Raw genomic sequence first — 23,104 nt, 5'->3', positions numbered from 1 at the left:
TGCAAGAAGTACCTCCGATATGGAGGGAAGGGGATCAGAATGCTAATCCGCCTGTCCCTGCTCATTTTCAACGAATATGGGTACATGACCCTTGGAAAAGTTCTGAAGTTCTAGCACTTAAACAGTCTCTACCGGACCCTCGTAAGAATCCTGCTGGGTATTATAAGGAGTTGTCCCAGACCGTCGATGTGTGTGTTATGAATTTGGCAGATATTGATTTACTGATGGGTAATGTAGTTCCTCCAGCAATATGGGCTCGAATTCGTAAGGAGGATCATGATCAAGCTTTGGGTGGTACTTGGGTTGCTTTAGCTGCCGCAGATGCGCTACAAGTAGGTGGTGCTAAACCCGATGCTTTGATCACTGAATTGCCTGGTAGAATAATAGCTGAAAACGATGATGCCTGCCCTCCGAGTTAATTGGGACAAGTTAGCTGCGTGTAAACAGAAGAAAGAGGAGAGTGTCTCTGATTTCTCTACTCGTTTCGAGGAAACATTCATCGACCATAGTGGTCAAGATTTGAGTACGGAGGGTGGACAGCGATTATTTGTGGATACATTTGTGTTTAATTTACTTCCCGCACTATCGCACAAATTGAAAGATTCTGAGAGTTCGTGGGCCGTTTCTTCATCTGCCCAGATATTAGCTACTGCTCAATATTACGAGAATAGGGATAAGGAAGAAAAGGAAAAAGCAGAGAAAAAGACTAAAGAATTGAAAACAAAGGTTCTTTTGCAACAAGCTTATGCCCCTCGTTTTGCTCAGAATCAATTGCAACAGCCTCCACAGTTTCAGAGATTGTTACAGAAACCTACATCGTTTGTTCCCTGAGCTTTGTTGGGTCCTAATCAATGTGCCTATTGTAAAGAGGAAGGTCATTTCAAGAATAGTTGTCCGGTTTTATTGCAACGTAATGGTGGACTATCAGGGCCATGAGGCCGTGGTGGTTTTCAATCAGCACCCAGGGGTAGAGGCGAGGTGTGCCGTCTCAAGGACAGCCTTCCTTATCCCGGCAGAATACTATGAATTATTTTGATCAGCAGAATTCTCAGTCCACACAGTATTACAATGACGATTATTGTATTGAGAATGATAATTCTGACTTTTCCACTAGCAAGGACAGCCGTGGACAAAGCAAGGGAGTGGTATCAGTTCCAGTGGATCAGGATGGGCCTTATGTTAACGTTGTTGCATTGGGTGTTTCAGAGCCATTTCTTTTGGATACTGGTGCAATGAGAAGTTCTATTATTCACTCCAAACTCCCTGGGGCACCTTTGTATGGCTTAACGAATGTCTCTGTAGGATTCTCTGGCACCCCAGTTAGCAACCCAGTTTCATGTCCCTTACCCATTTCTATTGGTCCTTACGATTTGGAAGCACCGCTCATTTTGACGACTGGTTGCGGTGAGAATTTGTTGGGCTTGGATTTATTGAAACGTCTACATGCAACGTTGTATTGTTCCCCCTCTGGTGTACATCTTACGTTGGGAGATAAATTGATTTCTCCTATGTATCTGTCTAAAGATCAACTATCACTAGAATTGCGTTGACTTCCTGCTACGCTTTGGGCCACGGGTCCGAATGATGTTGGTTTGCTCAGTATTCCACCTTACGTGATTACTGTCAAGCCAAGTGTTTAGTTGCCACGTATTCCTCAATACAAGATTTCAAGCGATGGTGAAAGAGCTCTGTTGGCTATTGTGCATGATTTAGTTCAGAAAGGTGTCATTGAAGAAACAAGAGGTAACGTTTGCAACAGTCCTGTTTTGCCTGTTCTTAAACGTACTGATCCTTCTAAGTCACCTGTGTATCGTTTTGTGATTGTTCTTCGAGAGGTCAACAAAATTATTGTCCCTCAGTCGTACCAGACATTACTGCTTTGCTCACAATGGTACCTGCTTCGGCTGCTTGGTTCTCAGTTATCGATCTTAAGAATGCTTTCTTTAGTATTCCAATTGCTGAGGAGAGTAGGGATCTCTTTGGTTTCTCTCTCGGAGGCCGAAGCTTCAGATTTAAACGTGCACCTCAAGGCTACTGAGAGAGTCCCTCCATTTATAGCCAAGCTTTGAAATCACAATTGGATTTCTTCTCTTTGCCCTCCGGTGCTACTTTAATCCAGTACGTGGATGATTTATTGGTGGCTGCTGATTCGGAAGATGTCTGTAAAGATGGGACTATTTTGCTTTTGCGCCACTTGTCTGATTTACATCATAAGGTGTCACCCTCTAAGTTACAGTATGGCCGACAAGAGGTTACCTATTTAGGTCATCTCTTGTCAAAGGAGGGAAGGCGATTGACTCCAGAACGTATTCATGCAATTTCACGAATGTCTGTGCCATCCACGCAAAAGGAAGTGCGTGCCTTTTTGGGTATCACCTCCTATTGCAGACAGTGGATCCCAAATTTTTCCCTACTAGCTAAACCTTTGTTGGCACTTACTTTGAAAGACACACCCCAACCTCTTCCTTGGAATGACGAATGTCAGAAGAGTTTTTCTGATCTACGTACTACTTTGTGTTCAGCTCCTGTGTTGGGTACTCCAGACCATAGTAAGCCTTTTACGTTCTACGTGCATGAACGGGAAGGTTGTGCATTGTCTGTTCTAACACAACAATTTGGAGACAAACAAAGGCCATGTGCCTATTTTTTGGCTACATTGGATCCAGTAGCCAAGGCATTGCCTAGTTGTCTCAGAGCAGCAGCAGCAGCGGCGATCTCTATTCGTCAATCTGCTGAATTGGTATTTGATCACACTCTTGCTGTTATGGTACCACATGCAGTAGATACTCTTTTGAATAGAGCGAAAATGCAACATCTGAAAAGTGCTTGTTTGTCTGGGTATGAGTTGATGCTTTTAGCAAGCGACATACACATCAAATGATGTAATGTTTTGAATCCAGCAACGTTGTTACCTACTCCAGAAGAGGAGGGTACACAAAATCAGCATGATTGTCTTCTCCGAACAGAGGAGGAAACTAAAGGCAGAATAGATCTAAAAGATACACCACTTGTGGATCCGGATGGGATCCTGTGGGTAGACGGGTCTTGCTTCAAGCTTCCTAATGGCGAGACGACGGCGGGCTATGCTATTACCACTTTGCATAAAATAGTAGAAACTGCACGTATCACACACAATTCAGCACAAGCAGCTGAGTTGATTGCGCTGACAAGAGCGTGTGTGGTAGCGGATGAGGGTGGGCGTAAAATCCGTTTCGCGGGCGAATTTGCGTATTTTCCGCAATTTCGCGATCCGCGAATCTCGCGAAATCGTGGTAAAATCCGCAAATCAGCAGGGACGAATTTTCAGCCAAGCAAGGGTTACAGCAGCAGGTGCAAAAGTTGAACCTAATTTCTTTGTAACCTTTTACAAAAGGGTTACAAAGAAATTAACTTCAACTTGGGCACCTGCTGCTAAGTGCTTCATGGCGCCTCCTTGCCTACTTGCAACTATTCTCTGACCCTACTCTGACCCTTGAAGCAGGGTCAGAGAATAGTTACAAGTAGGCAACGAGGCACCTGTCCCAGGAATTAAACCTCATCAGGTAGCACTTACAGATATAAAAAACAGGAAGAAGGGAGAGGATGGCAAATACACCCATTTTGAGTTGTCAGGAGTGGATAAACTAAAAGAGACCTTTACAGCACAATTTTCATATGCATTTTGCTAAAAACAAAAAGCTGTATGTTCTCTAGGGGGAACTCAGGAATCTGGCCCTTCAGAGATCAGGCCTCTCTTTCTTTCTCTCGTTCTCTCTCTCCATCTCTTTCTCTCTCTTTCTCTCTATCTATCTCTCTCTTCCTCTCCTTTCTTGCTCTATTTATCTCTTTCTCTCTCTCTTTCAAGTTCTTCCTCTTACTCTGCTTATCTCTTTCTTTCTCCGTTGTTGTCTCTTTCTTTCTCTCTATCTCCCTCTCTTTCTTTCTCTCTCTCACATCCTCTCTTTCTCGCTCTCTCTTTCTCTCTCTTTCTTTCTCTCTCACTCTCCCTCTTTCTCTCTCTCTTTCTCTTTCTCTCTCTCATCCTCTCTCTCTTTCTCTCCCTCTCTGTGTGTCTTTCTCTCTTTCTCTCTCTCTTTCCATGTCTCTCTCTCTCTTTCTCTCTCTCTTTTACTTTCTTGCTCTTTCTCTGTCTCTTTCTTTCTTTCTCTCTCGTTCTCTAGTAGGCAACGAGGCACCTGTCCCAGGAATTAAACCTCATCAGGAAGCACTTACAGATATAAAAAACAGGAAGAAGGGAGAGGATGGCAAATACACCCATTTTGAGTTGTCAGGAGGGGATAAACTAAAAGAGACCTTTACAGCACAATTTTCATATGCATTTTGCTAAAAATAAAAAGCTGTATGTTCTGTAGGGGGAACTCAGGAATCTGGCCCTTCAGAGATCCGGCCTCTCTTTCTTTCTCTCGTTCTCTCTCTCCATCTCTTTCTCTCTCTTTCTCTCTATCTATCTCTCTCTTCCTCTCCTTTCTTGCTCTATTTATCTCTTTCTCTCTCTCTTTCAAGTTCTTCCTCTTACTCTGCTTATCTCTTTCTTTCTCCGTTGTTATCTCTTTCTTTCTCTCTATCTCCCTCTCTTTCTTTCTCTCTCTCACATCCTCTCTTTCTCGCTCTCTCTTTCTCTCTCTTTCTTTCTCTCTCACTCTCCCTCTTTCCCTCTCTCTTTCTCTTTCTCTCTCTCATCCTCTCTCTCTCTCTCTCCCTCTCTGTGTGTCTTTCTCTCTTTGTCTCTCTCTTTCCATGTCTCTGTCTCTCTTTCTCTCTCTCTTTTACTTTCTTGCTCTTTCTCTGTCTCTTTCTTTCTTTCTCTCTCATTCTCTCTTTCTCTCTCCCTCTCTTTCTCTCTCTCGATCCCTCTCTCCTCTTCTCTCTCCCTCTCTCTCTCTCCCTTTCTTCCTCTCTTTCTCTCTTTCACTTTCTTGCTCTTTCGCTGTCTCTCTCTTTCTTTCTCTCTCATTCTCTCTCTCCCTGTTTGTTTGTTCCTTTCTTTCTTTCTTTCTTTCTTTCTTTCTTTCTTTCTATCTTTCTTTCTTTCTTTCTTCTTTCTTTCTTTCTTTCTTTCTTTCTCTCCCCTCTCTCTCTTACTCTCTCTTTCTCTTTCTCTCCCTCTCTTTCCCTTTCTCTCCCTTTCACTTTCACTTTCTTGCTCTTTCTCTGTCTGTCTCTCTCTTTCTTTCTCTCTCTCTTTCTTTCTTTCTTTCTTTTTTCTTTCTTTCTTTCTTTCGTTCTTTCTTTCTATCTTTCACTCTCTCTCTCCCTCCCTCTCTCTCTCTCTATCTCTCTCTCTTTCTCTCTTTTGAAACATTGCAAAGATCTCGTAGATGACAAAGTACAAACAAGCATTTGCAATGCAATCGGTCTCACATGTTTTGTATTTACGTGACTTAGCTGTATTGATATTACAAATTACAATGGCTTTTAATGTTTTTTAAATAATTAATACTTAGATAAAAGTGATTTTAATTTATAATGGCAATAGCTTAAACTTTTGTAAATAACTTTTGTGAAGATTATGTTCAGTGTATTTTATTGTGACAAAAATCCAAGAACAGAAGTGAAATATTAACATCTTTTTGTGACTTTTGTAATAACGTTTGAAACATTGAGAGAACATATTTTAACCAGTTGTTGCTGAATGGTTGCGCAGATTGGTGCTGGGATGGCGCTGAGTGGTGCTGTGGTGGTGCTGAGTGGTGCTGTGGTGATGCTGAGTGGTGCTGTGGTGGTGCTGTGGTGGTGCTGAGTGATGCTGTGGTAGTGCTGAGTGATGCTGTGGTGGTGTTGAGTGATGCTGTGGTGGTGCTGAGTGATGCTGTGGTGGTGCTGAGTGGTGCTGTGGTGGTGCTGTGGTGGAGCTGAGTGATGCTGTGGTAGTGCTGAGTGATGCTGTGGTGGTGCTGAGTGGTGCTGTGGTGGTGCTGAGTGATAATGTGGTGGCGCTGAGTGATAATGTGGTGGCGCTGAGTGATGCTGCGGTGGCGCTGAGTGGTGCTGTGGTAGTGCTAAGTGGTGCTGTGGTGGTGCTGAGTGATGCTGTGGTGGTGCTGAGTGATGCTGTGGTGGTGCTGAGTGATAATGTGGTGGTGCTGAGTGATGCTGTGGTGGTGCTGAGTGGTGCTGTGGTGGTGCTGAGTGATGCTGTGGTGGTGCTGAGTGATGCTGTGGTGGGGCTGAGTGGTGCTGTGGTGGTGCTGAGTGTTAATGTGGTGGTGCTGAGTGATAATGTGGTGGTGCTGAGTGATAATGTAGTGGTGCTGAGTGATGCTGGGGTGGTGCTGAGTGGTGCTGTGGTGGTGTTGAGTGATGCTTTGGTGGTGCTGAGTGATGCTGTGGTGGTGCTGAGTGGTGCTGTGGTGGTGCTGTGGTGGTGCTGAGTGATGCTGTGGTAGTGCTGAGTGATGCTGTGGTGGTGCTGAGTGGTGCTGTGGTGGTGCTGAATGATAATGTGGTGGCGCTGAGTGATAATGTGGTGGCGCTGAGTGATGCTGCGGTGGCGCTGAGTGGTGCTGTGGTAGTGCTAAGTGGTGCTGTGGTGGTGCTGAGTGATATTGTGGTGGTGCTGAGTGGTGCTATGGTGGTGCTGAGTGATGCTGTGGTGGTGCTGAGTGATGCTGTGGTGGTGCTGAGTGATAATGTGGTGGTGCTGAGTGATGCTGTGGTGGTGCTGAGTGGTGCTGTGGTGGTGCTGAGTGATGCTGTGGTGGTGCTGAGTGATGCTGTGGTGGTGCTGAGTGGTGCTGTGGTGGTGCTGAGTGTTAATGTGGTGGTGCTGAGTGATAATGTGGTGGTGCTGAGTGATAATGTAGTGGTGCTGAGTGATGCTGGGGTGGTGCTGAGTGGTGCTGTGGTGGTGTTGCGTGATGCTGTGGTGGTGCTGAGTGATGCTGTGGTGGTGCTGAGTGGTGCTGTGGTGGTGCTGTGGTGGTGCTGAGTGATGCTGTGGTAGTGCTGAGTGATGCTGTGGTGGTGCTGAGTGGTGCTGTGGTGGTGCTGAGTGATAATGTGGTGGCGCTGAGTGATAATGTGGTGGCGCTGAGTGATGCTGCGGTGGCGCTGAGTGGTGCTGTGGTAGTGCTAAGTGGTGCTGTGGTGGTGCTGAGTGATATTGTGGTGGTGCTGAGTGGTGCTATGGTGGTGCTGAGTGATGCTGTGGTGGTGCTGAGTGATGCTGTGGTGGTGCTGAGTGATAATGTGGTGGTGCTGAGTGATGCTGTGGTGGTGCTGAGTGGTGCTGTGGTGGTGCTGAGTGATGCTGTTGTGGTGCTGAGTGATGCTGTGGTGGTGCTGAGTGGTGCTGTGGTGGTGCTGAGTGTTAATGTGGTGGTGCTGAGTGATAATGTGGTGGTGCTGAGTGATAATGTAGTGGTGCTGAGTGATGCTGTGGTGGTGCTGAGTGGTGCTGTGGTGGTGCTGAGTGATGCTGTGGTGGTGCTGAGTGATGCTGGGGTAGCGCTGATGTGGTGATGCAGAGGGCAGAAAGGCACAAAAAGCAGTCTAACAAAGGGCAGAAGGGCAGAAAAACAAGGGAAAAACGAGTCTAACAGAGGGCAGAAGGGCACAAAAAACCAGTCTAACAGAGGACAGAAGGGCAGAAAAACAAGGGAAAAACGAGTCTAACAGAGGGCAGAAGGGCACAAAAAACGAGTCAAACGGGGCAGAAAGGCACAAAAAACGAGTCTGACAGAGGGCAGAAGGGCACAAAAAAAGAGTCTAACAGAGGGCAGAAGGGCACAAAAACAAGGGAATAACAGAGGGCACAAGGGCACACAAAACGAGTCTAACAGGGGGCAGAAGGGCAGAAAAACAAGGGAAAAACGAGTGTAACAGAGGGCGGAAGGGCAGAAAAACAAGGGAAAAACGAGTCTAACAGAGGGAAGAAGGGCACAAAAAACGAGTCTAACAGGGGGCAGAATGAATCTCGCCCTGCATGTTTGTCCACGAAGATGCCACCCTTTTGTGCAATACCTCTACTTAACTGGAGTACTTTCTACTGTCTAATCAATAAGTGCTCCCTCGTTGGCTAAATGTATAGGGGCAGATTTACAATAACTGGCGCATCCCCAGAGATGCACCAGTTATTGTGCGCCGCAGCTCCGCCACCCATGGTGCGCCACATTTACAATGCGGCGCACCATGTGGCAAAAACGGCACTGATGCGTCACGCATCTGTGCCGTAAAAGCAGCGCATTGCCGGAGCTGCGTCGCGCTTGCGATGCAGCTCCAGCAATGCTCTGGGGGGGCACTATCTCCCCAATGCTGCATCAAGCCTTGCGCCTGCTTTAAGCAGGCGCAGGGTTTTGACGCAGCATTGGCCTAAAAGTGACTGAGTGAAATCTTGTAGATTTCACTCAGCCACTTTTAGGAGGCTGAGTCGGAACGCCTCCTGATGGCGCAGGGCTTTACTACGTGACGCATGTCACAGAGAGATGCGTAACGTTGTTAATACCCAGCACCATGGCGCATCTTTTGTGCTGCCGCTGCGTCACAAAAGGTCTCGGTAGAGGGTGGCAGTGGTGAACCAGAGGGTGGCAGTGATGAACCAGAGGGTGACAGTGCTGAGCCAGAGGGTGGCAGGGGTGAACCAGAGGGTGGCAGGGGTTAACCAGAGGGTGTTAGTGCTGAACCAGAGGGTGTTAGTGCTGAACCAGAGGGTGGCAGGGGTGAACCAGAGGGTGGCAGGGGGGAACCAGAGGGTGGCAGTGATGAACCAGATGGTGGCAGGGGTGAACCAGAGGGTGGCAGTGGGGAACCAGAGGGGGGCATGGGTGAACCTGAGGGTGGCAGTGCTGAACTAGAGGGTGACAGTGGTTAACCAGAGGGTAGCAGTGGTGAACCAGAGGTGCTGCGATGAACCAGAGGGTGGCAGTGGTGGACCAGAGGGTGACAGTGCTGAACCAGAGGGTGGCAGTGGTGAACCAGAGGGTGGCAGGGGTGAACCACAGGGTGGCAGTGGTGAACCAGAGGGTGGCAGTGCTGAACCAGAGGGTGCTGTGTTGAACCAGAGGGTGGCAGTGGTGAACCAGAGGTTGGCAGGGGTGAACTAGAGGGTGGCAGTTGTGAACCAGAGGGTGGCAGTGCTGAACCAGAGGGTGACAGTGGTTAACCAGAGTGTGGCAGTGGTGAACCAGAGGGTGGCAGGGGTGAACCAGAGGGTGGCAGTGGTGAACCAGAGGGTGGCAGTGGTGAACCAGAGGGTGGCAGTGGAAAACCAGAGGGTGGCAGGGGTGAACCAGAGGGTGGCAGGGGTGAACCAGAGGGTGGCAGTGGGGAACCAGAGGGTGGCATGGATTAACCAGAGGGTGGCAGTGGTGAACCAGAGAATGGCAGTGCTGAACCAGAGGGTGGCAGTGCTGAACCAGAGGGTGACAGTGGTTAACCAGAGGGTGGCAGTGGTGAACCAGAGGTGCTGTGATGAACCAGAGGGTGGCAGTCGTGAACCAGAGGGTGGCAGTGGTGAACCAGAGGGTGACAGTGCTGAACCAGAGGGTTGCAGTGGTGAACCAGAGGGTGCTGTGATGAACCAGAGGGTGGCAGTGGTGAACCAGAGGGTGGCAGGGGTGAACCAGAGGGTGGCAGTGGTGAATCAGAGGGTGGCAGTGCTGAACCAGAGGGTGACAGTGGTTAACCAGAGGGTGGCAGTGGTGAACCAGAGGTGCTGTGATGAACCAGAGGGTGGCAGTCGTGAACCAGACGGTGGCAATGGTGAACCAGAGGGTGACAGTGCTGAACCAGAGGGTGGCAGGGGTGAACCAGAGAGTGGCAGTGCTGAACCAGAGGGTGGCAGTGGTGAACCAGAGGGTGGCAGGGGTGAACCAGAGGGTGGCAGTGGTGAACCAGAGGGTGGCAGTTATGAACCAGAGGGTGGCAGTGGTGAACCAGAGGGTGCTGTGCCCATACACGACTGCATGGGTAACTTCGCCATGCAAGCGGCCCGCGAACACATAAAAAGCCCCGCGAACACGCAAAAAACCCTGCGAACACGCAAAAAAAAAGTCGGAATGCCTCCTGATGGCGCAGGGCTTTACTACGTGACGCATGTCACAGAGAGATGCGTAACGTTGTTAATACCCAGCACCATGGCGCATCTTTTGTGCTGCCGCTGCGTCACAAAAGGTCTCGGTAGAGGGTGGCAGTGGTGAACCAGAGGGTGGCAGTGATGAACCAGAGGGTGACAGTGCTGAGCCAGAGGGTGGCAGGGGTGAACCAGAGGGTGGCAGGGGTTAACCAGAGGGTGTTAGTGCTGAACCAGAGGGTGTTAGTGCTGAACCAGAGGGTGGCAGGGGTGAACCAGAGGGTGGCAGGGGGGAACCAGAGGGTGGCAGTGATGAACCAGATGGTGGCAGGGGTGAACCAGAGGGTGGCAGTGGGGAACCAGAGGGGGGCATGGGTGAACCTGAGGGTGGCAGTGCTGAACTAGAGGGTGACAGTGGTTAACCAGAGGGTAGCAGTGGTGAACCAGAGGTGCTGCGATGAACCAGAGGGTGGCAGTGGTGGACCAGAGGGTGACAGTGCTGAACCAGAGGGTGGCAGTGGTGAACCAGAGGGTGGCAGGGGTGAACCACAGGGTGGCAGTGGTGAACCAGAGGGTGGCAGTGCTGAACCAGAGGGTGCTGTGTTGAACCAGAGGGTGGCAGTGGTGAACCAGAGGTTGGCAGGGGTGAACTAGAGGGTGGCAGTTGTGAACCAGAGGGTGGCAGTGCTGAACCAGAGGGTGACAGTGGTTAACCAGAGGGTGGCAGTGGTGAACCAGAGGGTGGCAGGGGTGAACCAGAGGGTGGCAGTGGTGAACCAGAGGGTGGCAGTGGTGAACCAGAGGGTGGCAGTGGAAAACCAGAGGGTGGCAGTGGTGAACCAGAGGGTGGCAGGGGTGAACCAGAGGGTGGCAGTGGGGAACCAGAGGGTGGCATGGATTAACCAGAGGGTGGCAGTGGTGAACCAGAGAATGGCAGTGCTGAACCAGAGGGTGGCAGTGCTGAACCAGAGGGTGACAGTGGTTAACCAGAGGGTGGCAGTGGTGAACCAGAGGTGCTGTGATGAACCAGAGGGTGGCAGTCGTGAACCAGAGGGTGGCAGTGGTGAACCAGAGGGTGACAGTGCTGAACCAGAGGGTTGCAGTGGTGAACCAGAGGGTGCTGTGATGAACCAGAGGGTGGCAGTGGTGAACCAGAGGGTGGCAGGGGTGAACCAGAGGGTGGCAGTGGTGAATCAGAGGGTGGCAGTGCTGAACCAGAGGGTGACAGTGGTTAACCAGAGGGTGGCAGTGGTGAACCAGAGGTGCTGTGATGAACCAGAGGGTGGCAGTCGTGAACCAGACGGTGGCAATGGTGAACCAGAGGGTGACAGTGCTGAACCAGAGGGTGGCAGGGGTGAACCAGAGAGTGGCAGTGCTGAACCAGAGGGTGGCAGTGGTGAACCAGAGGGTGGCAGGGGTGAACCAGAGGGTGGCAGTGGTGAACCAGAGGGTGGCAGTTATGAACCAGAGGGTGGCAGTGGTGAACCAGAGGGTGCTGTGCCCATACACGACTGCATGGGTAACTTCGCCATGCAAGCGGCCCGCGAACACATAAAAAGCCCCGCGAACACGCAAAAAACCCTGCGAACACGCAAAAAAAAACGCGAACACGCAAAAAACTAAAAATACGCAAAATCGCACGAATTAGCGGATTTTGCTGATTGCGAATTCGATTTCGCGCAAATTCGCAGAACGCGAATTTGCAAATTTCACCCATACTTAGTAGCGGAGGGAACGAGAGTGACTGTTTACACTGATAGCCAATACGCCTTTGGCGTGGCTCATATTTTTGGTCGCTTGTGGAAGGAAAGAGGATTCTTTACTTCCCATGGGACTAAAATACAGCATGGTCAGTTGGTTACTGATCTACTTGAATCACTTACTTTGCCTACCCAAATAGCGATTGTAAAGTGCAGTGCGCATCAGAGGATCACCGATGATGTAGGTTGAGGGAATGCATTCGCAGACGAAGTAGCGAAGGAAACAGGCAGAAACGTTAAGAGCCATATGTATGTTGCAGGCCCTGCAAATTGGGTTAGAGAAGGAGGTATGTGTGAGGACACAGTGGAAAGTGTGAAGATGATTCAAGCAGAAGCGACTGAGAAGGAATTAAGCAAGTGGAGAGAAAGTACGGTAATGTTGGATGAGACAGGATGTTGGACGGAATTATCGGAACACCAAAGATGGTTGTTACCAGATGCTTACGTACTACCTGTAGTTACTATGGCGCATGGTCCAGCTCATATCAGTGTGAAAGGAATATGTAAGCTTTTTGCTCCAGTATGGCAGAATGAAGGTATTCCTAAATGTGCGGAAAATGTAGTGAAGCATTGTATTGTTTGTTTGATGCATAATCCAGGAAAGGGAACCCCAACTCCGGCAGGTCATTTTGCTCCCCCTACGTATCCTTTTGAGGTTTTACAAATAGATTACATTCATATGGAACGTTCCAACAACCTCAAGTATGTCCTTGTGGTGGTCTGTGCCTTTTCCAGATGGATAGAGGCTTACCCCCTAAAGGATAATACTGCCTTGTCCACTGCCAAAGTCCTTTTGTAAGAATTCTTCCCAAGGTTTGGTTTTCCGCGCATTGTCTGGAGTGACAATGGAAGTGAATTTGTGGGTCAAATTATGCAGAAGGTGTGTGCGGGTCTTGGCATTAGACAGAAATTCCATGCGGAAAACCATCCTCAGTCAGCGGGTTTGGTGGAGTGCTATAATGGCACTCTCAAGCTCAAATTAGCTAAGATTCAGGCCAGCACAGGCCTCGCTTGGCCTGATGCTCTACCTTTGGCACTTCTCTCTACGAGAACAACTGTGCATACTCGTTTAGGACTTAGTCCGTATGAGGTCGTTTTCGGACGCCCAGCCAATGTTTGGGGAGTCCCGCGACCTAAAAAGTACTCTGACATTCCATACCCATTGTTGGTTGACTACTTGCGTGACCTCACCACTAAATTACGTGTTATTCATCAACAGGTCCAAAACGCTTTACCGGAGGCTTCCTCAGATCCAGGTCAATCCATCCGACCTGGAGATTATGTTTGTGTGAAGAATTTTCAGAGGAAGAAGAATCTGGAACCTCGTTGGGGGCCGCCGCGACAAGTCCTTTTAACAACGCGTACAGCTGTGAAGGTCGCCGGAAAGAAAAACTGGGTCCACGGCGTGCACTGTAAGAGGGTACCCCTGCCGTTACCCTATGATCAGTGGGTTCCAGAAGGCATTGGCGATAACGAATGTGAGAAAGTACCCCGATTTGTACGTTTTAGTAGTGCACACCTGGACAGGACAAACTCTGAAAAAGAAGATGATGATGTGTTACAAGAAGCTGTACCACCACATCTAAGACTGGACACCACTAACCCAGAGATTCTGTTTAAGGATCAAACGGTACCTGACAAGACCCGGTACAACCTAAGATCCAGGGTGACCAAAGACAATTGAACATTAATTGAACACCTTTCTCCTTTGTCCTTTGATTGCCTTTTTTAAAAGACATTTCCTTTCCACTATCCATCAAGTTGCAGGGTCACGGTAGGAGTCTTGAGCTGTGACCTGAATAGTGACTAGGTCAACAGGAGTTGCAGTGTCATAGGACGGCTAATAATCACAGCCAAGTGATCTAGGAAGATTATCGTGAGCAACGCCTTTAGAGTAGTGGATACTAAGATGGAAGAGAATGATGTTATGATTGTGAAAAGAAACAAATATAAGAAATTGCTATTTAGTCGATGTGGCGTAGCATTATGTATTCTAGTGTGTTTATGTATTTTATTAGCTTTTGTGGGTTGGATTGTCCACACTATGCAGCAAGCACTTGTTCCGACTTCTGTTTCTTTTCTCTCTTCCCCTACTGACTCCCCGCATAAGTTCTACACACTCCCAGACCACGAACAAGTTAGGAGACCAGAATATTTTAACAATTCCTTCATTCAGTTGTTACATCAGCATCAACTGGTAGTTAATACTACTGATTGTTGGGTTTGTGGGCTTTTGCCCCATAACGCTAAGAAAGGGATGCCATATTTGGTTCTCCCGTTTTCTTATGAAGGTTCCGCTTGGGCTTATTTGGCTATGTTTTCCAATGCATATCAGAACCAACTCCGATATCCTCCTGGTGATATCTATAGTGGTGGATCAGACTATAGTCATCATAGTCCTTTGATTAAAGAGATAGTGACTATGGCCAAAATTGCTGATATTAGTAAGATTCCCGTGGATGAGAAACGGGCATATGATGGTTGGAATGTGACTCGCTACATTACCAGCCTCACTGACAGGGCCAAAGAAAGAAGATCCCTACCGATTTGGGCTGTACCTCATGAAGGCACCCTGTGTTTGTAAATAACTGGTCAGAATAATAAAAATAAACAGGAAAAGAGTGTCTGTTCCCATACCTATGTCTATTCCCCCTTGATTTCTTCTCCGTTAGTACCATCTCAAGGTACATATTTCGTTTGTCATGATAGGGCCTACACATGGCTTCCTGCCTCTTTTTCAGGAACATGCTATATAGCTTTCCTACTTCCCCCTACATACACTGCTCCTTCGGGACACCACAGGAAAAGATATGGTAGAGGGGTTATTGTTTCTGGAGACACAGCTAGACAAGAGGGAGGACACTTCATTAAAGGGTTTCTTCTAAGTATGGGCGGATTTTGCGAATCTGGCGTACGCGAACTTGCGTATTTATGGATTCGCAATCCGCAAAATCCGCGAACTCTCGCGAATTTGCGGATTGTTGTGTTTTTTGGTGTTCGCAAGGGTTTCTGCCAGTTCGCGAGGTTTATGTACCAGTTCGCAATTGTGAACTTACTTGTCAGCTTGCAACGGCTGCGACTATGTTGTTTCTACGTCTGGTTCATCATCACAGGTTCACAGCACCCTCTGTTTCACCACTGCCACCCTCTGGTACACCCATGCCACCCTCTGGTACATCACTGCCACCCTCTGGTTGGTTTATCACTGTAGATTATGGGGGTGAAAAAAAGCAAGCACACCTGCCCTGCTTCAACTGCCATGAATTAATTTGGGGTTGATTAATGTGTCACTGATTTTTAAACTTCCAGTCTGGCTGGCACCTGCTTCCTTCCTTATCTGTAATTTGCTTTCTGTTGCAGTGCAATTTTTTTTCACAGGACCTTTATGGCCTACTTGTAGCTATTCTATGACCCTGCGGTGAGGGTCAGAGCAGGGTCATAGAATAGTTGCAAATAGGCAACTGAACTCTGGAGGGGCCCCTCAGGAAGCACTAGAGTGAATGGTTACTAATGTTAAGATTGAACTTTTGCACCTGCTGAGTGCTTTCAGTTTTGCAAAAATCGTTTTTCTGCAATTTCGCGTGATTTGCGGGGCGCGAATCCGTGCGAGATCGATTTCGGAAGCCGCGAATTCGTGCGAATACACGATTTGGTTTCTTGCGGCGTGTTTGTTCGCGTGATTTTTTGCGTGTTCGCAAGCCGCTTGTAGCGCAACGTTTGCGAAGTTACCCTAGCGGTCGTACATGGGCGCGGCCATCTTGTTTGCGTGACGTAATTCCGTTTCCGGGCGCCATGTGTAATCTCGCAAAGTGTGCGGCTCGCTAGTACAATTTCGCGTGTGATCGCGAGGAAAATCTCGCGCAAACTTACCCACGCGGTCGTGAACGGGCGCGGCCATCTTGTTTCTCATTCATTGCAATGGTTCTGGGCATGCTCTCTGTATCCTCTCTGAATCTCTGCCATCCTTTGCTTGTTTGAAGTTTTTTTTAATCTATTTTACTTATTATCTATCCCTCTACTTTTCTAGCTCTATATTTTTGTGTTTTCTGCTACTTTTTGTTAATTTTAAACTACTTTTTTAAACGCTTTTCTTTTCTTCTTCCCTGTTCTATTTCTTCTTTATTATTTTGCTTCCTTTCTGCCCAGACCATGGCAAAGGGAGCCGGGAAGAAGCCCGCGAAGTGGAAGGGTCCCGCACCCCGTGCCCGGCTCCCGTGCGGGCGTTTGAGGGGGGAGACAGTTATAGCTCGGGAGATTTTTAGTGCGGAGGAGGTGGCCGCACTAGTCTTTCACGTCCAGCGCCGCCTCCCCAAGACCATCATGGGAGGCGGCAAGATCGCTACCGACTACGGGATCCGGGAGCGCCGGAAGCGGTGGGAGAAGGTGTGCCGGGCCATGTTTGAACACTCTGGGGTCCGGCGCACCTATAACCAGGCCACCCACCGCTGGACGGATCTCATGGACCGGGAACGCGACTTGCTGGACGTGCTCGGCGTAGAGATCCCCGGGCTTGGTGAGTAGTAGTAGCTATTTCTAGCTATTTCATCACTACTCTGTTTTCTCCCGCTCTGTGTGTTATTATATTGCAAATTTTTGTTTTTTACCAAGAGCAATAAACTTGCGCCGGAACGCCCCCTGGTGGCGCAGGGCTCTACAACGTGATGCATCTCCCATATGCGTCACGTTGTTAATATACGCCGCACCATGGCGCCTCTTTTGTTCTGCCGCTGCATCACAAAAGTCACGCAACAATGGAGCAAAAGAGCCACAAGGGGCTTCTAAATCAGCCCCTACAGACTCAAGTCCAGTCCTTCCTTTGTACACATGGCGATAAGAAGAAATAGTGGTGGTGGATTGATAGTTTGAGTATTCACTGATCTGCAATCATGATGGACTTTGTCTGTGACTTCGCGTGCTGCGGACTGCTGCCTGCCAGTTCTAGGCGAAACTTTTTAGTAGTTTGTTTAGTGAGTTACATAAGAACTTTCCAAGTCGACGGTTCGCAAATCAAGCAATACTAATAACGTAGTAGACCACATGAGATCGGTCAATATATCCCGTGGAATAGTTGTCTATTTGCTATTTCGCCAAAATATTTTGTTATTGTTCTTTTGAAATTTTTGATTTGGTTGACAACAATCATCCATGTTTTCGGGTCTTTCTTTCTTTCATGTTGTACATCAGCTCCCCCCAGGGGCAAGAGGACAGAGGAGGAGGTGGTTGCTGCTGCTGTAGAAGGCCAGGATCGGCCAGGCGAGGGCTCCTTTGCTGGCCCCAGTAAGTTTTCATTTTAATATAGAGTACCTATTTTTTCCTAGCGTTCCTCATTCGATTTTTTATAAATCCTCTTTGATCTTCTTCTAGACTGTATCTAAATTCTTATCCTGCCTCGACTATGACTCCCTGTGGTATTACTAGATTATTCTCATTAGTCTGTCTGTGTAGCTAACTAAGATTGCACATTTGGCAGTTCCATTGGAGTCCCATTCTAGTCAGCAATAGCTCTATGCACTGAGCCTTTCCTGGAAAAAGGAACATTTTTACTTTAGATTAGACAGTCACAAATTATTACATTGTTTTCTGGTTTTTTTCACATTTCCTTATTCCTAGACCAAATATTATATAGTAGTGAGTGGTGTATTCTAACATTCTTAAATGTACTTTGTAGGTGGAACATCTCTTGGCGGGGCCAGCACGGAGGTGGTGGTGGTGGTGGATGAGGACTCGGAGGACATTTCTGGGGAGGAGGCGGTGCAAGTGCCGGACGACACCAATGTGCCTGTGAGGGTTCACACGGTGGTGGCGGGCAGAGGTAAGCTATATATTCCTTACTTATTGAGATTGAAGACTGCAGAGTGTGCTTTCTGCACGGGTGTATCAACCAGGTAGTAGCCTCCTCTAAATGTACTTCGACTTAGCTGTGAAGTTTTTGGCGAGAAGAATCCCAATCAGATCTGAGATGAACTTGATGGATGGGATGAACGAAAAGCAGTATTTTATGTGCATATGTCTGTGGTTACTGCTTTTGTCACAGAGATTCTTTTGTTAGTGTGCACATAAAAAAACAAAAAGTGAAAGAAGTGTGTAAGTAAGTGTGGAAGGACGAGAAATTTAATGATGACTGGCAAAGAAGAATGATATGTGTTTGCTTGGTCCCCAAGGTGGCTGAGAAGAATATGGTATGGTGCATGGCTGGGTGAATGATGAAGCAAGAATGGGTGGAAGGAGAACAGCCTTGGTGGGTGAAACAGAAACTGTATGTGTGCATATACTTTGAATGGATGGATGCCTGGATCATGGTACTATCTGACTCTTAGATAGCATATGTGTATCTAGAGAGAGTAGACGGTCACTGGATGAACTAAGTCAGGGGTCTCCAAACCGGTCCTGGAGGGCCGGATACATGCCAGATTTTTAAAATAACTACATGTATCTCAATGGGGATCTCCAAAAAATCTGGCATGGATCCGGCTCTCCAGGACCGGTTTGGAGACCCCTGAACTAAGTGTTACTTTGAAGAGCATGTAACACCGCACCCGCACGTCCGTTCCAGTGTAGGAAAGGCAAGGAAAAGAAGTTGTAATTTTGTCCAAATACTACCATGAATAGTAGCAGTAGTTTGTATGCAACTACAAGCACAGCATATATCCGGTTATTACGGTGGACCCTCCCTACCTCTCTTAATAATTTTAGTTTAGTAGTAGTACGTCATTCATGTGTGTGTGTATCACTGTTCACTCAAAAAAGCAAAGCACCTAAAGTCATCCCATATGTAATCAAATACATCCCATGTGAAGTGATAGATAATCAGATTATTTAGTTTCTTCTTTTTCCTTCTCTAGTACTCATTTGCACTGTAGGGTGAAAGTTAAATTAATTAAGCAGTAGCCCTTTTAACAGAGTATTCTCAGTGCCACCTGTAATGGAAAAATATGAGCTTCACCACCTGCATGTACTGTACCGGTACAGTAACGCAAGTCTGTCTCACTCAACATGGAGTGCGTCTGTTTTTCTCGGGTGCAAGTTCACTGTGCTGGCATTATGCCGGCTTGCAGAAGATAACGTACCAATTTTCATAAACAAGAGAGAAGAAGAAGAATAAGACTGGTGTACTACTGTCATAGTCGACTGTAATGGAAGTCCATAGTGCTCGTAGAATTTGTTCCTTAAACTCACACTAATGTTAGAGCAAGCCAAGGATGAAGAAGTGGGAGGTTAGATAGATACTGGCCTCAATAGTTATGTACTGTGCTTTCAAGTTGCTACTTGTACTGTGACACAACTTTCTGCTCAATCATTTTGTGTTAAACTTAAGAGCATTGGTTACAGACTATGTCTTTCTTTCTTTATATAGTCGCTCCTTCCAAATCCAACAAAACATCAAGGAAAGAGCAGGCTCGAATGGCCCGGCAACGGAGGCTGGATGCCACTGTTGCAGAATATCGGCGGCTGCTGGACCTGGAGGAGGAGGACACACAGTCTACTAGTACATCTACTGCGACAGCTGCATCCTCCTCCGGGCCCACACGGGCAGCCAGCCAGCGCAGTGCTCCAGCGGTACGGAGCTGGGCTACCAAAGCCAACCGCCACCGCCGAGCAGCAAAGACATCAGCTGCCCCCCACAGGAGTTGCAAGGCACGCCAGCGCCGCTTATCCCTCAGAGTGTCCTACCTGGAGCAGGAGGTCTTAACCTATAAGAACTTGGTGGAGGGCCTCCGCTTCGACCATGCCACCCTCCGCAAGGAGTATGATGCCCTGGCCGCTACAGTGAACAGAATCCTGCCGTAGTGTCCCTTGCCCCTTATTTAGAGACTTTTGGGGGGTGGGATTTGGGAGTTGGGTTCTTTTTGGGACTTTTGAAAGACAATCGTTGGGGTTAGGGAGGGTCTTGAGGGAGATTATTTTGTTAGGGCTATACAAATATACTTTTTGAAACTTTATCTGAGCATACCTGTTTTTTACTGCTTTTGAGTCTGGTGGGTGGTGGTTTAACAGTAAGTTTGTTTTCCTGGAACGTAAGTCTGTGCCATTTTCTTCCTTTAAGTGTAAATGGCTAAATGTTGCTGCTAGGGCTAACCCTAACGAACCCTAAGTTACAAAAAGTGCCAAAACCTTTTTCCTCATGGATATTGTTTAAACCAGTTTTATCCAGTATTAGACCTTCCCAGCAATGGCCCCAGAGCCGTCAACCCAGGCGAAAACAAGTAGAAGACCCCCAAACAGCCAAAAAGCAAAAGTACAAAAATGTGGACTTAGTCACTTTTCTGAAAATTTGCAAAATAACTCAGCGCGCGCTCTGCAGCTAGGCCCTAACTCCCCTCTGCCTCTATGGATTTCCTTGAAACCTCTTGCTATCCAAACTATCCATACCCAGTAGTGCTCCCAGACCCAGAAACCCACCCACAAACACCAGGAAGCCCCCCAAACAGGCCCCCGAAAATGCTACATTGAGCGAAAAGTCAGAAAATGCAAAACCCTTTTCCTCATGGATGTTGTTTAAACCAGTTTTATCCGGTATTAGACCTTCCCAGCAATGGCCCCAGAGCCGTCAACCCAGGCGAAAACAAGTAGAAGACCCCCAAACAGCCAAAAAGCAAAAGTACAAAAATGTGGACTTAGTCACTTTTCTGAAAATTTGCAAAATCACTCAGCGCGCGCTCTGCAGCTAGGCCCTAACTCCCCTCTGCCTCCATGGATTTCCTTCAAACCTCTTGCTATCTAAACTATCCATACCCAGTAGTGCTCCCAGACCCCGAAACCCACCCACAAACACCAGGAAGCCCCCCCAAACAGGCCCCCGAAAACGCTACATTGAGCGAAAAGTCAGAAAATGCTAAACCTTTTTCCTCATGGATGTTGTTTAAACCAGTTTTATCCGGTATTAGACCTTCCCAGCAATGGCCCCAGAGCCGTCAACCCAGGCGAAAACAAGTAGAAGACCCCCAAACAGCCAAAAAGCAAAAGTACAAAAATGTGGACTTAGTCACTTTTCTGAAAATTTGCAAAATCACTCAGCGCGCGCTCTGCAGCTAGGCCCTAACTCCCCTCTGCCTCCATGGATTTCCTTCGAACCTCTTGCTATCTAAACTATCCATACCCAGTAGTGCTCCCAGACCCCGAAACCCACCCACAAACACCAGGAAGCCCCCCCAAACAGGCCCTCGAAAACGCTACATTGAGCGAAAAGTCAGAAAATGCAAAACCTTTTTCCTCATGGATGTTGTTTAAACCAGTTTTATCCGGTATTAGACCTTCCCAGCAATGGCCCCAGAGCCGTCAACCCAGGCGAAAACAAGTAGAAGACCCCCAAACAGCCAAAAAGCAAAAGTACAAAAATGTGGACTTTATTCACTTTTCTGAAAATTTGCAAAATCACTCTGCGCGCGCTCTGCAGCTAGGCCCTAACTCCCCTCTGCCTCGATGGATTTCCTTCAAACCTCTTGCTATCTAAACTATCCATACCCAGTAGTGCTCCCAGACCCCGAAACCCACCCACAAACACCAGGAAGCCCCCCCAAACAGGCCCCCGAAAACGCTACATTGAGCGAAAAGTCAGAAAATGCAAAACCTTTTTCCTCATGGATGTTGTTTAAACCAGTTTTATCCGGTATTAGACCTTCCCAGCAATGGCCCCAGAGCCGTCAACCCAGGCGAAAACAAGTAGAAGACCCCCAAACAGCCAAAAAGCAAAAGTACAAAAATGTGGACTTAGTCACTTTTCTGAAAATTTGCAAAATCACTCAGCGCGCGCTCTGCAGCTAGGCCCTAACTCCCCTCTGCCTCCATGGATTTCCTTCGAACCTCTTGCTATCTAAACTATCCATACCCAGTAGTGCTCCCAGACCCCGAAACCCACCCACATACACCAGGAAGCCCCCCCAAACAGGCCCCCGAAAACGCTACATTGAGCGAAAAGTCAGAAAATGCAAAACCTTTTTCCTCATGGATGTTGTTTAAACCAGTTTTATCCGGTATTAGACCTTCCCAGCAATGGCCCCAGAGCCGTCAACCCAGGCGAAAACAAGTAAAAGACCCCCAAACAGCCAAAAAGCAAAAGTACAAAAATGTGGACTTCGTCACTTTTCTGAAAATTTGCAAAATCACTCAGCGCGCGCTCTGCAGCTAGGCCCTAACTCCCCTCTGCCTCGATGGATTTCCTTCAAACCTCTTGCTATCTAAACTATCCATACCCAGTAGTGCTCCCAGACCTCGAAACCCACCCACAAACACCAGGAAGCCCCCCCAAACAGGCCCCCGAAAACGCTACATTGAGCGAAAAGTCAGAAAATGCAAAACCTTTTTCCTCATGGATGTTGTTTAAACCAGTTTTATCCGGTATTAGACCTTCCCAGCAATGGCCCCAGAGCCGTCAACCCAGGCGAAAACAAGTAGAAGACCCCCAAACAGCCAAAAAGCAAAAGTACAAAAATGTGGACTTTGTCACTTTTCTGAAAATTTGCAAAATCACTCAGCGCGCGCTCTGCAGCTAGGCCCTAACTCCCCTCTGCCTCCATGGATTTCCTTCGAACCTCTTGCTATCTAAACTATCCATACCCAGTAGTGCTCCCAGACCCCGAAACCCACCCACAAACACCAGGAAGCCCCCCCAAACAGGCCCCCGAAAACGCTACATTGAGCGAAAAGTCAGAAAATGCAAAACCTTTTTCCTCATGGATGTTGTTTGAACCAGTTTTATCCGGTATTAGACCTTCCCAGCAATGGCCCGAGAGCCGTCAACCCAGGCGAAAACAAGTAGAAGACCCCCAAACAGCCAAAAAGCAAAAGTACAGAAATGTGGACTTAGTCACTTTTCTGAAAATTTGCAAAATCACTCAGCGCGCGCTCTGCAGCTAGGCCCTAACTCCCCTCTGCCTCCATGGATTTCCTTCAAACCTCTTGCTATCTAAACGATCCATACCCAGTAGTGCTCCCAGACCCCGAAACCCACCCACAAACACCAGGAAGCCCCCCAAACAGGCCCCCGAAAACGCTAGATTGAGCGAAAAGTCAGAAAATGCAAAACCTTTTTCCTTATGGATGTTGTTTAAACCAGTTTTATCCGGTATTAGACCTTCCCAGCAATGGCCTCAGAGCCGTCAACCCAGGCGAAAACAAGTAGAAGACCCCCAAACAGCCAAAAAGCAAAAGTACAGGTGATTAAAGTTTTAATTATATTAACTTGTGCAAAACAAAGAAAGACAGAAACGCAGGAATAAAAGTGAATAAGTACGAAAAAGAAAATTTCTGAATTCATTGGCTCATTTTCAGGGCTCGGTGTCAGGGAAGAAGAGTTCGACCTCATACTCTGCAAATTCAGACAGGAGTAGGTCAGTGT

This window comes from Lissotriton helveticus, chromosome 7 (genome assembly GCF_964261635.1).
Source record: "Lissotriton helveticus chromosome 7, aLisHel1.1, whole genome shotgun sequence".
NCBI classification, from domain to species: domain Eukaryota; kingdom Metazoa; phylum Chordata; class Amphibia; order Caudata; family Salamandridae; genus Lissotriton; species Lissotriton helveticus.
The sequence above is the reverse complement of the archived record's forward strand: the minus strand, read 5'-3'. Positions refer to the sequence as shown.